This window comes from Helianthus annuus, chromosome 17 (assembly GCF_002127325.2).
Source record: "Helianthus annuus cultivar XRQ/B chromosome 17, HanXRQr2.0-SUNRISE, whole genome shotgun sequence".
NCBI lineage: Eukaryota > Viridiplantae > Streptophyta > Magnoliopsida > Asterales > Asteraceae > Helianthus > Helianthus annuus.
Window position 1 is genome coordinate 51,232,729 of NC_035449.2, and position 15,801 is coordinate 51,248,529.

At 33.7% G+C, this 15,801-nt stretch overlaps 1 long non-coding RNA gene and 1 pseudogene across 1 annotated transcript; both read right to left on the bottom strand.

Moving 5' to 3' along the window:
* Positions 1-8,313: 8,313 nt before the first annotated feature.
* Positions 8,314-9,924, bottom strand: LOC110921395 (annotated as a pseudogene).
* A 952-nt stretch (positions 9,925-10,876) lies between these two features.
* LOC110925693 lies at positions 10,877-11,838 on the bottom strand. Its single transcript, XR_002584666.2, has 4 exons — positions 11,487-11,838; positions 11,365-11,407; positions 11,001-11,107; positions 10,877-10,917 (listed from the first exon to the last, which is right to left on the bottom strand). It is a non-coding gene; the product is annotated as an uncharacterized LOC110925693 (long non-coding RNA).
* Positions 11,839-15,801: the final 3,963 nt, after the last annotated feature.

Here is a 15,801-nt window from a genome sequence, read left to right on the forward strand (position 1 = left end):
TGTTTACATCAACCGTTAAACATTTCATTTTTAACATATGATTTACTTGCTTTGGTTTAATCAAGTTCGTAACTTGCTTCAACCGTTCTTGTTTAATGCACTTCCCGTGTTTGAGTGAGTTTACACACTCTTTTCGTGCATGTCAATTCATGTTTTGTTTCTATATTTACTAAATCTACTTAAAACAATTAACTCTTACCGGATGCTAGATCAAGCTTGAACCGAACACACTTTATTGATAACCTGGCGCTCTGATAACCAACTTGTAAGACCCATCTTAAAATAACAAAATTAATAATAATATATATAGCCGCGCACTTAGTACAATAATTTCGAGTTTACAAAAACTTTCTTAGTTTTAAGATCATACTTGATCATAATATTCAAGTCATCATTCTACTAGATAAACTTTCAAACATAATATCAAGTGTTTACATATTACTAAAACAAAATGGATTAATGCGGAAGATTTGTTTGGTGCGTTCAGTTCTTGAGAGTTGCTTGATCGCCATCCGGATTTAATCCATCGTCACCTACGGTCAAAACCAGGTAAAAGATTAGTTTTGACGCCTTAAAATCAAGTATGAATAAGTTTCATGGATAAACAATCCGAAACAACAAAAATTCCAACGATTTGGGGTGGTTGCGTCGCGCGACGGAGATGGGGGCCAGCTTTCGCGGCTCGCATCCGCCGTTGCGACGCACGACGGTGAACCTGCTTGGCCGTGGCATAGCGCGAGCGTGAGTTTTTGACAGAAGGCTTGTTGGCTGGAGTTGCAAATCAGCCCAGCACCATTTTTATCAAATCCAAACTTTAAATCGACATAACTTTTGACTCGGGCGTCCGTTTTAGCCGATTCATTTTCCCACGCGACCGTAATTAAATTACGGACCCGTTTATCAACACAACTCACATAAATTTTCAGTTTAAGAACAGTTGTCCTTTATTTTGGCTCTTTATTTATTTGACCCGTTTGTCTACAAGTTCAACAACTTGTTTTATTGTCATCTAATGTCTACGATCGATTTACCTAATCCCGGGTTTACCCACTATAACGTTTCACTCCCTTCAAGATGGACACTTACGCAGTAATCATCATGCTTGTTTTCAAGTATTTAAACATGCTTTTTTAAATCATTTGACAAGTAAAAATTCCGAACTTTAATCCCTCTACAAGGGTTCATGTTTTTGCAACAAGTTAGCGTGTCCGCATCACGGCTTACGCTTTGTTTATAACCAATCAACAAGTGATGGTCAATGACTTTGACATTTACAACTCAACTTGTTTTGACCCCTTTGGATGCCGAATGGAGACCACCATTTCAAGACATTCCAAACTCTATTTCTAACACATGTTTTGACCCGTTTTATTTGTATAAGGAACTTCGTCACTTCCATGACTTGACGGGTTTTCCTGTTTGGCTAAATTCCAATACAACTAACTAGAATAAACAAATAACATAATGTAACGAAACCGTAGGTCGCGTACCTTTAAAACGCACCCTTCAAGCGCGTATCGCCTCCGGCTTGTTCGCTTGATGATCCGGATTCCTTACCTAAAGAGTTCCATTCACAACAATTTAGAACTCTTTTATAATTAATAACGCACAATTCATCATGATATTCGAATCTGCGTTTTTGTCCGATCTTTAACATTTTATTCCGCACTTAGGCGTTTTAACAAACACCTAGCGGTTCAGATTTTTACATAATCAATACTAAGTTCTAGACTTGTTATTTCCATCATTATCAACTACAATTAGACATATCTATGCATAATTTTAACATCAATTTTATAGAAAGTTTCTTCATGAATTCAGATTTCACTAGAATAAGAATCATAATCCTAGTGTTCATCTAGTTTCTACAAACCCAATAATCACCTACAATGGTGATTATAATCTCCACAATTATCATACAAGATTTTAACAACAATTCATCTAGGGTTTATCCCTAGACATCATGTTACGTCTAATTTCACTTATACAACACATATCCAAGCTTAATTTTCGTTTTTCTCAATTAACCTAGAATTGAACATGAATCAAAATACCAAAATTTTGCATACCTTATGATCCCTTCAACGAGGTGATCACGAATTTATGCTTGGAAATCGATTTAGACCAGATTTAAGCCTTCAATTTGTCAGTTTAATGCAAGTTAGGGTTTGATGGAGAAGCCCTGGTTCGCCCCCTGTGTTTGAGATTGACCAGACACACACACTAAGTGTGTGTTTGGTGTTAATTATCTCTTTTAATCTTTCAAGTTTCATAATTGACAACTCAAGCCCCTAAGTTTTATTTTACTATTAACTTAGATGTTTTTTTAACCTTTTTATTTATCATCTCAAGACTCGTAACTAACTGGGTTATAAATTCCTAGTAAGTTGATTCTTGTTTGGTTAATTCTTTATAATAAAATATAAATTTTATATATTTTTGAGGTGTTACAAAGGTTGTTAAAAGAAATCACAAAATGGAGACTATGTTTTTTAAGGGCATAATTTTAGGCTATTGGATTTTTTATTTTTTATCTGAAAGGTCTGTGCATATGTATTATCTAATTTTGTAAAGTAAACTAGTTGGGTATTATTTTGTATAACTTGACTGAATAATTTATTTTTTTATACATTCTATATTTTTTCGTAATTCTTAAACCAAGTATAACTTTCTTTTTACATTTTTAGACTTATATACATTGTAATAAGTAATGTAGAGTTATTTTTAAATTTTTATTATTTATAGTAATTTATGACTTCATCCGGCCCTTAAACCCTGCCGGACCGATTTGACCGGTCTGACCGAAAAAGACAAAAAGATAAGCAGATAAGCGATGATTTATTTATCCATAGATAAAAGTGCTTAGATATAAGCATCAAGAGAAATATAGCCACAAGTAGGGGATGCTAAAATGAATCAAATGATCCATGCATTCAGAAAAGAAAACAATGAGATTAGCGTTTATGTAAGTCTAGTATGTAAGAACACCGTGCTATTGATATGAACCACTATGGCATAAGCATTTAAGTGTTTGCTATTCGTGTTAGATTTTTGCCATATCTCTTAAGCTTTCGACATGCCTGATTTGCATGCACATGTGCATGTTGCATGCATGCATAGATTTCAAATGCAAAGGAAACTTTTATTAACTTATATTTTAAGTACTAAAAGGTTGTACATGATATATACATGCAAGAGCACCTCTAGAAAATTTTTGGTCTTCAATAGAAAAATGTTTGTGGTTGGTGGGATGATGTGGTTTACTTAGGAACAAATTTTGTCCTGATCTATATAAAATATGTAAATAACGATAAAAATAATAATGAAACAAAAAACTTAGTTCATCACAGGTGCAACGAGCTAAATGCACATACAAACACATCTAATTAGCTATATATTTTTTTCACGAATTCTATAAAAACATTCAAGTTATGTGTAATCCTACAAACATTCTCACCGGTAGTTATGTTTTCACATCATCACTGTTTTTACATTTATTTTAATAATCACCCTCTTTTTATAATTAATCTACTTTTTTATTTTTAATTTTTTAAAAATGGTAATTATTAAAATCAAATAACAAAAATTTAAAACTATATAGATGTGTGTGACAAGGACCATATGCGAACTCATAAATATCGTTAGAACAACTCGTGAAAAACAATCAATATCATTGTTTTATCAAAAGTATTATTTTAATACCACATTGTTATGTGAACGTTATGTGTAACATACATGTATTTGTATGTTAAAGTTATTTACACATGTACATCTTTACCATATAGACATTGTAACTTTTTAACATTTATACACGTGTACAAAACTTGTTAACAATAATTAGTTAGAGAGATAAATTATTTATCATCTTATATTTTTTACACTTTTTCATTATAAATAATGATTTAGATTGGTTTCTAGCAGCTCTTGCAATATTTAGAGTATTAGATTTATCTATCCCCCACACATACATATGTATCACGAGAACTTGTACAAAACAATCAAAATCATTATTTTATTTATAATACTAGTTATTATTAATTATTAAATTACAAAATTGTTATGTGAATTTATATGCATAATTTACATGTATTCGTGTATTTTAAAATTATACACATGTGTAAGTTTTTACCATTTACACACCGCACAAAACTTTTTAGGATTAATCTAGAGAGGAGAGAGGAAAGATAAATTATTTAATTACAAAACTTACACATCCGGTCCTTAAACCCAGTCCAAGTCCAACTGATCCGACCGGTCTAACCGAAAAACACACGAGTGAAATAGAAAAGCAAGAATCATATGCATTTGCTCACTTTGGGAGGTTTGATGGATAATTTTTTTCCATAGATAAGAGTTCTTAAATACAACAATTAAGAGAAATAAAGCCACACGTAGGGGAGATGATGAAATGAATCAAATAATCCATGCATGCAGAAACTATGAGCTTATTGTTTATGTGATTGTAGATTGAGGGAGCACCGTGCTATTAATATGAGCTAGTATGGCTTAAACATTTGACAGATGGCCAATCTCAGTTACCAAACGTACACTCTTTGTGTTAGAGCTATGCTATATCTCTTAAGCTTTGGACATGTCTAATTTGCATGCACATATGCATGTTGCATGCATCTATAAATATCAAATGCTAAGGCAACTATTATTAACTTATAATTTAGGTGTTAATAGGGGCGTGCATATGTCAGTTCGGTTCGGTTTTTACATATATCCGAAACCGATAACCAAAGTTCGGTTTTAGAAAAAAACATAACCGGAACCGATTGGTTAAGTCGATTCTGTTAATTTGGTTAATATGTCGGTTGTCAGTTACGTTCGGTTAATTACCAAAAATAAAACATGTGAAAAATTATGAATTTAACATAGTTAATCAAGTGTTTTGTACCTTTTCCAAGCATACAAATACCTGAAAAAACATAAAATACATAAGAAATACATGAAAATCAGCTTCAAATACATAGAATACATGAAAATAGTACGTGGATATACTTAACAAATATGTAACTATCGGTCCGGTTTCGGTTATGGAAGAATGGAAAACTGTAACCGATTGATTCGGTTTTAGCCATATCTTAGCCGTAACCTATCGGTTAAGTCGGTTTTTGGTATTTTCAGACCGGTTTCGGTTTTTTTTTATTACCGGTTTTGTATGCTCACCCCTAACATCATATATACATGCAAGAGCAGTTGCATGAAATTTTCCGTCTTGAATAGGAAAATCTTTGTGATTGGTGAGATGATGCGGTTTAGTTAGGAACAAATTTTCGTTGGGTCATGCTCTATATACAATTTAATAATAATAATGAAACAAAAAGCTTAGGGGTTGTTTGATAGTCTCTTAATGATTCCAATAAGAGGCAACCTCTAAATTAGTCCGAGGTAATTGTGTTTTTTTCATTAAAATGGCATCTCTTAAGGGATCAGATAGCCTCTTAAGGGCTCAGTTCTAAAACATTGTTGAATGGAAAACTAGACAACTTTAACCATACTCTAAATTATCAAACGCCAGTATGCCACTCTCCCTCAAATGCTCGTACACTCTCATATTCACATCCAGCCACTTTCTCCATCACGCCAGCGAACTCAAGCCACCGCCCCCCTACAAAACGCCGACGATACCCTCACGTCGACAGCCACCCTACCCTCACACGGGGATCACTCATCGATAACGGGAAACCAACAAACACCTTTGGAGTTCATCTCTGACACCAAACATTCAATCAATCCTTTAAGATGTTATTTCTTTTTCATCTCTTTTAATTGCGTTAGTCATGTTGTTGCAATCATATGTGCCATTCATAGATAAACTTCAATTTTGTTCATAGACTGTAATTTCATTTGCATCAAGGCATCTATAATTTATGTTTCAGTGAAATTTAATCCCAGTGAGAGTTTGTTGCATCATTGTATTGATTTATGATAAATTATTGTCATGAATACATGAGACGATTATGATATTTTGGTTAGTAGATGTAAACTGCTTTTGAATTGCACATTTTAATGCTTCTTGTAGCATCCTAAAAGTAGTTTATTATTTTTTGGGTCTTTACTTGTGTCTTGCAGAGAACATAATGAGATTGAAATGTGGGATTAAGTATCAGATTTGAGAAGTTTAATGAATGAAAAAGGGATACATCAAATTCACAACGTTACGATATTTACGCGATGTTAGCTTATTGAGAGCGAAAATGCTAGCATATATAAATCATTGACTCGTGGTAGGTCGAAAGGGTTGTTATTTGTTGAATGTGGGTCATCACTTGATCAGACAATAAAGAGAGATGCACATATTACACCTTCAAAAACTTATAATGAAATAAGAAGAAAAAATAGTTTTTTGCAGTGCATCTTCTTGTATTCGTGGTTGATAGAGTATAACTATTTAGAGCTTTGACCAAGCAGATACATCTCACTTATCACAAAATAGTTTAAAGGGGTAAAGTATTCATTCTACACAGTCATTCATTCAGATGTCCAACCAAACAACACTTACTGACTCAACACTTATTGGCTCAGAGCCTCTTACCCGGTCAGACCTCTTATTGGTTCAACGCTTATTGAAAAAGAGGTTGCCAAACAACCCCTTAGTTCATCACATGTGCCTCGTCTAATCAATATAACTGATTTTCACAGATCTTAAAAAATACTCATTTTATGTATAAATCCTACCAATACCCTCATCGGTACTAATATTTTCACATCATCACCATTTTTACATTTATTTTGTAATCACCCCCTTTTTTTAAGTAATTTAGTTTTTTAGAGTTATTTAGAATGACAATTATAAAAATTAAACAATAAAACTTAATATATATATATATATATATATATATATATATATATATATATATTATATATAGGGAGCCGCTAGAATGAGAACCACCTCGAGTTGTAAGAACCGCGAGAACTACACCCCACGGAGCGCCATTCGCCATGATTTTTTTTTACAAGTAGATGTGTATATTATAAACACAGCCGTAAAAAATCATGGCGAACGGCGCTCCGTGGGGTGTAGTTTTTTACACCACAAGTATGGTGAAAAAAAAAGAAAAAAGAAAAAAAATTAAAAAACACCAAACTTGTGGTGTAAAAAACTACACCCCACGGAGCGCCGTTCGCTATGATTTTTTACGGCTGTGTTTATAATACACACATCTACTTGTAAAAAAAAAATCATGGCGAACGACGCTCCGTGGGGTGTAGTTCTCGCGGTTCTTACAACTCGGGGTGGTTCTCATTCTAGCAGCCCCCTATATATATATATATATATATATATATATATATATATATATATATATATATATATATATATATACTAGTCGTTTACCCGCGCGGTGCGGCGGGAAACATATCACTTAGGTTGGTGAGTTTAGGGCTATGTACGGGGTGGTTCGGTTTTGAGCCATAACCAAAACCAAATTCGCGATGGTTAAACATTATACTGAGAGGTTATTTGTTTACCTCTTAATGAGGCTCTTAATGGTTCAGACCTCTTACTGTTCAGCACTTAATGGTTCGGACTGTTTGTTTCACGAGCAAATGTCTGAATGGTTTAGACATTTGCCTCTGAATGGTTAAGATTTATACAGAGTCTGAATGGTTAAGACCTCTATTCTGAATTGGTCAGACATTTGCCTCTGAACGGTTAATCAATATACAGGCCCTTAATAGTTCAGACCTCTTACTGGTTGAGCACTTAATCATTCAAATGTTGCCAAACAGCCCATGAGTCTTGATGGTTAAGACTTTTTATCTAAATTGATCAGAGATTTGCCTTTAAATGGTTAAGCATTATACCAGCTCTGTTCATACCTCTTACTGTTTCAACACTTATTTAGAAGTCGCAAAACAGCCCCTAAGTACAAAAGTAACTTTAGCCGATCAACAAAAGGTTAAATTTGATCTATCAAAATGTTTTGGAGTATTAATCAAAAGTTTATATGAGTACGCATTTCACATCTCTAACCCATATTATAACCTAACTTGATTCTATCCTAATTATAACGATGTTGGTGACACTAAAATTCTATACCTGGTTATCACAAGGAGCACAATCTTGACTATTATCAATATAATTGAATGATTATCACACATGATCACCGAATTGAAAAACACTCTGAAACTTTGTTGTTTTCAAGATTCAAATACTCTAGGTCCTTCATTTCGGAGATAAAAGAACATAAGAAAAATAGATCAACTCTCTAATAAAAACAACATATAGTCAATGCATAGTTTGATCCATCAGTTTAAGAAATAAGGAAGCACCAATTATGCTGTAATCCATTTATACAATCAAGTGTTTAAGAAAATGGGAAAAAAAATACATTACGGAAACAGACATTTCAAAAATTATAGTTTGCAACTTTGCACTCAACAATCAATTGCAATGCATCCTTGTGTAAGACTGGAATCACCTTTGCTAACAAACGGATCAATCTTCACCCACACAAGCGAGAGAACAGACGCCAACAACACCGACCACAAGATAACGATGGTGGGAGTCTGGTTCTGGCGACCCATGAGACCTTTAAGGAATGGGTACAATTGTACAAATGAAAAATCACCCAGAACGCAAAGAACACTTTCCCAAACGGTGGGCCCCAAGCCTCGTACCCTTTGTTTAGCGCATCTGAAAACCCTGCCACAACGCCTACTAAGTTTAGTACCAGCAGGGTCGTCGGAGGGATCAAAACCGTTGTCCATTTGATCATATAAAGCTCCCTGAACTCCTGATCATTAGCTGCTTTTGCAGTGACCGTGAAGTTGGTATCCACACCCGCCAACATTTTCAGGAATCCTTGAAACACGACAAAAATAGATGGGCGGAGCCACCACCGATGACCCAAAATTGCTTGTTTCTCCAGAGCTCTTCGATGCTGACACCGCTCCATCGAATTTCAAGAACACTGGTTGTAATAATCGACAAAAAGAGGCAAAGAAACCAAACCGCTGCTAGATTGGAAAGCTGAATCAAAGCAAAAACATATTAGTCTTATCATTTTTTTAGTTGCAATAATAATAATAACAATAATAATTACCATTGGGATGATGAATTTTCCGGTCAGCAGGCAGATGGCGGGCAATGTGCAGTATGCAACAAGAGGGAGAGATGTGAACGGATAAACGATGGTGTTAATATACGCAAGTCGTTGAAGCAACTTAAGGCGGCCGCCACTCCAACCATACCGCAACGGGCAATGCCTACTGAAAAAGATCTCAACCGATCCAAGGGCCCACCTCAAAACTTGGTGCAACCGATCTGATAAGTTGATAGGAGCCAAACCTTTAAATGCAGGTCTTACTGGCATGCGGTATATCGATCTCCATCCCGTACAATGCATCTTAAATCCCGTTAAGATATCCTCTGTAACCGATCCATAAATCCAGCCGATCTGTTGATTGTTGCAAACAATTTTCGATCAAGAAATGATTAATAATTTAATATGTCAATCAAATATTCAGATCATAGAGGAATATACTATAATGATCGACAATTTACCTCTTTACCCCATGCGGTTTTCTCTTCATACCCACAACTACCCACAACTGATAACATGAATTGCTTCATTGATCATAGTTGCAGGGTTTGCAGACTCGGCTAATCCGCCATTCTCCATTAACGTACACTCGATAAACACCGAAGATATTCCAAAAGTTTTCTCAATGCTCATTTGCAATATGAGTAATGAGCGTTCGTAATCATCGTAACCTGAAAATGTTAAAAAAAATGTAAATTTGGTGTTAAACTATTAACTATAACACAAACTTGTAACAGACTAGAACTTACTTTCTATCTCCTCTAGGTAAAAAAATGGCAGCATTTAGATCATCCCTTCTCGCATCACGCTTAAACTCTTCGATTAACATCACGGGAACTAATATCACCATTGGTGGAACTAATATCACCATTGTGTGAGAGGAGCAGTATCGGTCCGTCACACCAGATTCTCTACATATCAAATTATCGGCTAGTCTGCACTCATCAATTTTATATGTTTTAGTCAATTAATCAAAAAGACTATTTTTACAAACTGTTTTAGACTTTTTAATCAAGATTATTGCAAATTAGACAGCCAATTAGCTTTTTTCATTCAAGATTACTACTGCATGACTCGGACAACCCTCTTGAATTATGTTGTGGTGTTCTGTGTGGAAGTTTCTTTTTACCCTCTTGATGCTCCCAGCTCTCCATGCACAGAAGGCACATGATATCCAACAGCATCAACTGAGCAAACTTGATCCGAGTGTTTTTAACTCTGAAGACAAACCAAAATCCAGCAGGTTCACTTGCTTAAATAGTGAATATATCCAGCAGATCCCACAGACCCGGACAATACACTCAGGCAGTAAACCCAACGCCCATAAGCACAGGTGGTAATTATGGGCATCAATCATATGCCAACCCCGGAGCCCAAAATCCCAGACGGACAGCACAGGATACAAAAAACCAGACCATCCACCAGTATTCCAGTTTATAAATCCTTGACCCATACACAGAAGGCTGCCCAGATATCCCAGCATTCATACTTGTGGCCCAGCCCCAACCTGGTTGGTTTTTTATTGCAATATAACAAAATTGTTTGCAAGATTGAGTGTTTCAGTACTTCACACTTGTACACAAGACTCACTCAATATCACAAACTGTAAGGTTTTTGTTTTGCATTTAGTCAAGAAAAATTGTTTGCAAGATTGAGTGTTTCAGTACTTCACACTTGTACACAAGAGTCACTCAATATCACAAACTGTATGGTTTATGTTTTGCATTTAGTCAAGAAAAATGATTTCTCTGTTGTAACAAAAAATGATACATGATTAATCAAACAAAACCATCAAACTATCTAAGATTGGAAGTCAATAATACCAGTTTAATAGCTACTTCTTCACCACTTTGAATATTGACACCTGCAATATCATCAAACATGAAGACCATCCACATTCATTAATACATAACACCTGCAATTGAATTCCCAAAATGAAGATTATACCTAAATAAAGTTCACCAAACGACCCATTCCCAATTTTCCTTTTAAGCTTAAACTTCCCACCAACAGTATGATCCATAACTCTTACTTCAATCCCAACTTAGATCTATCTATAAACACTTAACCCCATTTCACAATTTCATCAAAATAACCAAAATTCAACATTCCCAATTACATAACAACAAAAACTATACCAAACCCTAATCTTGATTTTGATAAAACTACACAATCATCAACTCGAGTACCGTAATTCTTGAATACCCTTTTTAATTCAATACCAAACGATCAAGAATCAACTCGATTAGGGTTTTTGTTCAACTAAGTCCTGTCGCACATTTGAATCATTTTAGAGTTTAACATGTTATACCTTCTCTAGAGATTCTCCTTCCCTTCTCTCTCTATGGTTCTTCCTGTAGAAAGATTTAGCAAAAGACCCTTATAAAACCATATGAAATCAGTTAACTTGAATCAGATCTTGAATATTCATACCTTAAAGTTTGTCAAGTGGTCGGAATCGCTAGCTTAACCAAACAACCACCATTTACAGCCGCTGATGAGAGCAAAATCAGAATTGATCCGGTGAAATCTTACACCGCTGAAGTTGTTCTTGCTGCAAACAAAGCGAAAGCCTTGCACATTATACCACAGGAACATTAAGGGTAATTATTCTATATAAAGTAGGCGCGGAGCTGGCTAACTGCCCAGATCTGAAGAGGAATCGTAGATCTGAAGAAGAAACAAACACAGATCTGAAGAGGAATCGTAGACCTGAAGAGAAACAAACTGTAATCTGAAGAGGAATTGCACATCTTAGGGTGGTCTTCTTGGTACCGGGATGGATTTGGGCTGTGATAAGTTTGTAGGGTTTCTTGAGAGAGAATGGTTGCCAGATTTTGAGATTTGATTTTGAGAAGACAGATGTATGGGGAAGTGGGGATGAGCAGGGATTCAAATTTTGAACAAAAAGGATTGGCCGCCCACAAATTAGATATCCCGCCCAAGTGTTCTGCATGTGTTGAAAAGGTACTTTCAACACCTTTGTGCTTAACAGGTTGTATAATGGGCTTTAAAGACTTGTAAAGTGACAAATGACCATTTCTATCCTTCCTATATGCTTTATAAAGTAGTATATATATATATATATATATATATATGTGTGTGTGTATGAAGGATCGAATACGAACTCATAAATATCGTGAGAACAAGTCATGAAAAACAATCAAAATCATTATTTTATCAAAGTACTAGCACTATTATTTAAATACATCATTGTTATATGAACTTTTATGTCTAACTTACATGTATTTGTATTTGTATGTTATAATTATTTACACATGTATACGTTTAACATAAAAACATTAGATCTTTTTACCATGTATACATGTGTACAAAATTTGTTAAGAGTAATTAAATAACCGGAGAGATAAATTATTTAACATCTTATATTTTTTCATAATAAATAATGATTTATATTGTTTTTTGCAGTTCTCGCAATATTTAGAGTATTATTTTTATCTCTCCCACACACACACACACCTATATATATATATATATATGTATATGTAGGGAATGGATCATGAAAAATCTAGTTTAAATGAGAAAACCAAATAACTAACTAAAAAAGACTAAAAAACATACCCATTTTTTTGAATTTTTTTTATTAAAATTCGCTATATTTAATATATATATTTTTTTTTCAAAAAAAAAAAAATAGTTACACTGCACATGTGCAATAATACCAAAAGTCTAAACCACCTAACCCACCCCTCCCACCCCCAAATAACCTAAACCCCCCACCCCACAAAAAAAAAAAAAAAAAAAAAAAAAAAACTAAAACTAAACCCTAAACATAAACCCCCATCCGCACCCCTCAAAAAACCTAAACCCCCACACCCGCGCTCCCCAAAAACCTAAATCCCCTTCCCCCCACACCCACAAACCTAATCCTAATCTTAAATCTCCAAAAACCTCACCTTAAAAGCTAAACTAAATTTAAAAAGCTAATTTTAAGCATATAATGCACATGTGTAACATATACATATAATGCACATGTGCAGTACAAGTTTTTTTTTTTTTTTTGAAAAAAAGCTTTTTTATACATAAAAAGTAGCGAGTTTTTATAAAAAAATAATAGTAAAAAAATTGCCATGTTTTTTTACGATTCTTTAGTTAATTTTTTAGTTTTCTCATTTATATGTAATTTTCTAATGATCATCTCCTTGTATATGTATACACATATATACATATGTATTGAGAGAACCCATGAAAAATAATCAAAATCATTATTTTATATATGATATTAGATAATTTTAAAAGTAAACTTCCGTTTTGATCTCTGTGGTTTGGTCACTTTAACGATTTTGCCCCAAACCTTTAAAAATAGACATTTTCCTCCGATAGTTTGCTACGGTTTTTCCATTTTGCTCCCCGCCTCTAACTCCATCCACAATGTCTGTTAACTACAAGGACATTTTGGTAATTTTAAGAATAAAAGTAAGGGCATTTTGGTAATTCAATTATAAAGATATTTATATGTTATATCATATTCATCTTCTCTCTACACACACTCTCTTCTCTCTCTCTCTCTCTCTCTCTACATCCGTTTCATCTTCTTCATCCGGTCTCTTTTTCTCAACCCTAGGTACCACCACCAGCCACAAACCACAACCACTTCATGCTACCATCACCAGTCAGTCACCACTACAAACTGCAAGCCTTAATCTATACTCATCGGTCTATCAATCCTCTTTCTCTCACTCACTAAACCTCTGGTCACCATCTCTGGCAGCATACTTGAACCACCACAAGTGGCGAAATCTGAAACCAAAGAAGCCTAATCGCACCATGAAAGCCCCAACATAGCAAATCCCTAAACCTTCATGAAAGCCCTAATCACAAACCTTAATGGCGGCAACAATGGTGCGATTAGGGCTTCCTCACAAGTTCTGAACCATCACGAATATTTGAGCTAGTAAGAGGTCATTGGGGTGGAGGTTATCAAAGGAAGGCATGGTGGATGATGGTTATTGGAAGACGATTGTGAATGATAAAATAGGTGTCCCCCTCCAAAGAGTGACGTTTGCCTTTTGGGTTGGATGTTGGTGATGGTAGTGAAGGTGGTGGTGGTGGTGGAAATGGTAAAGAGACAGATAGGGGTGAGAGAGATAAGGAGTTTAGTGGTTTGTGAAACGGTGTTTGAGAGGAATTTATTGGCGGATGTTGCGAAAATTGTGGATAAGAACAAGATCTGCAAGAAGAAAGATGAAATTAGCATAAAGATTGTTACCGATGGGCTCTTGGCTGTCGGATACTCTGTTTCTATATGTAAAAAGATGGGTGGGTTGAAGGTATACATATGCACAGATGTTGGGATGATGATGACTATGAACTTTAGTTTTTTATTTTAAATTGTTTTGATTAAATTGTTAATATTAATAAAAAACCGAAAAATATATTTTAGGAATAAATAATTAAAATAATTAACTATTTATCTATAAAATTACTAAAATACCCCTCCTTGTAACATACATTTTGGATGGAGTTAGAGGCGGGAGCAAAATGGGAAAACCATAGCAAACTATTGGAGGAAAATGACTATTTTTAAAGGTTTGAAGCAAAACCGTTAAAGTGACCAAAACACATGGAGCAAAACGGAAGTTTACTCTAATTTTAAATTACAACGTTGTTATGTGAATTTATATGTATAAATTTACATGTATTCGTATATTATAAAATGGTACACATATGTAAGTTCTTAACTTTACAGGTTCCTACAAAACTTGTTAGGATTAATCTAGCGAAGAGAGAGTAAAGAGAAATTAATTAATTAAAATAAGTCAGTCAGTCATTTAATATTTTATATTTACATATTTTTCTTTAAAAATAATGATTTTGATTAGTTTCTCACACATACTTGCAATATATATAGTTCTTATGTGACCCCTTACACACTCACTTTTTTACTCTAGCTGTTAGAAGAAGAAAAAAAATATAATTTTTTAGTGTAAGTTTTATATTAAACTTTTTTCTTGTAGCTTTGAAAATTTAATATCATTTTGAAATAGGAACATTTGTTAAGGGTTTTTTTTTTTTTTTTTTATTTGACCATTGAATCACCATCGTTTTCATTTCTAACCTTGTATGTCTCTTAAACTATCTCTATTAAATTTTTATGTTGAGTAGAAAGATAATTCTGTAATTTACATCTAATAGACTAGATATGTAAATTACTAAGAGTGTTATTATTTAATAGTGTGTGGGTAGCGGTTGCTAAATATAAGTATAGATCCATATATATATAGGAGATGATTCAAATAAAAACCGCTTTTGTTGTGAAAACTCGAAAACTAACTAAAAAAGACTTAAAAACACACCAATTTTTTTTTTCAGTTTTTTATAAAAATCGCAGGTTTTTCTATATAAAAAAAATTTTCAAAAAAAAGAAAGAATTTTTTTTTGTAGTACACATGTGTAATAATACACAAGTGTAGTACACATACACATTTGTAGTATTACACATGTGCACTACAAAATTTTTTATTTTTTGAATTCTTTTTATAAATAAAAAATGACGAAAATTGATATGCAAAAAAAAAATTGGTATGTTTTTTGGGCTTTTTTAATTAGTTTTCGAGTTTTCACAATAACTAGTGTTTTTCATTTGAACCTTCCCCTATATATATATATATATATATATATATATATATATATATATATATATATATATATATATATATATATATATATATATATATATATATATATATATATATAGATGCAGAACACTAAATATTGCGAGAACACG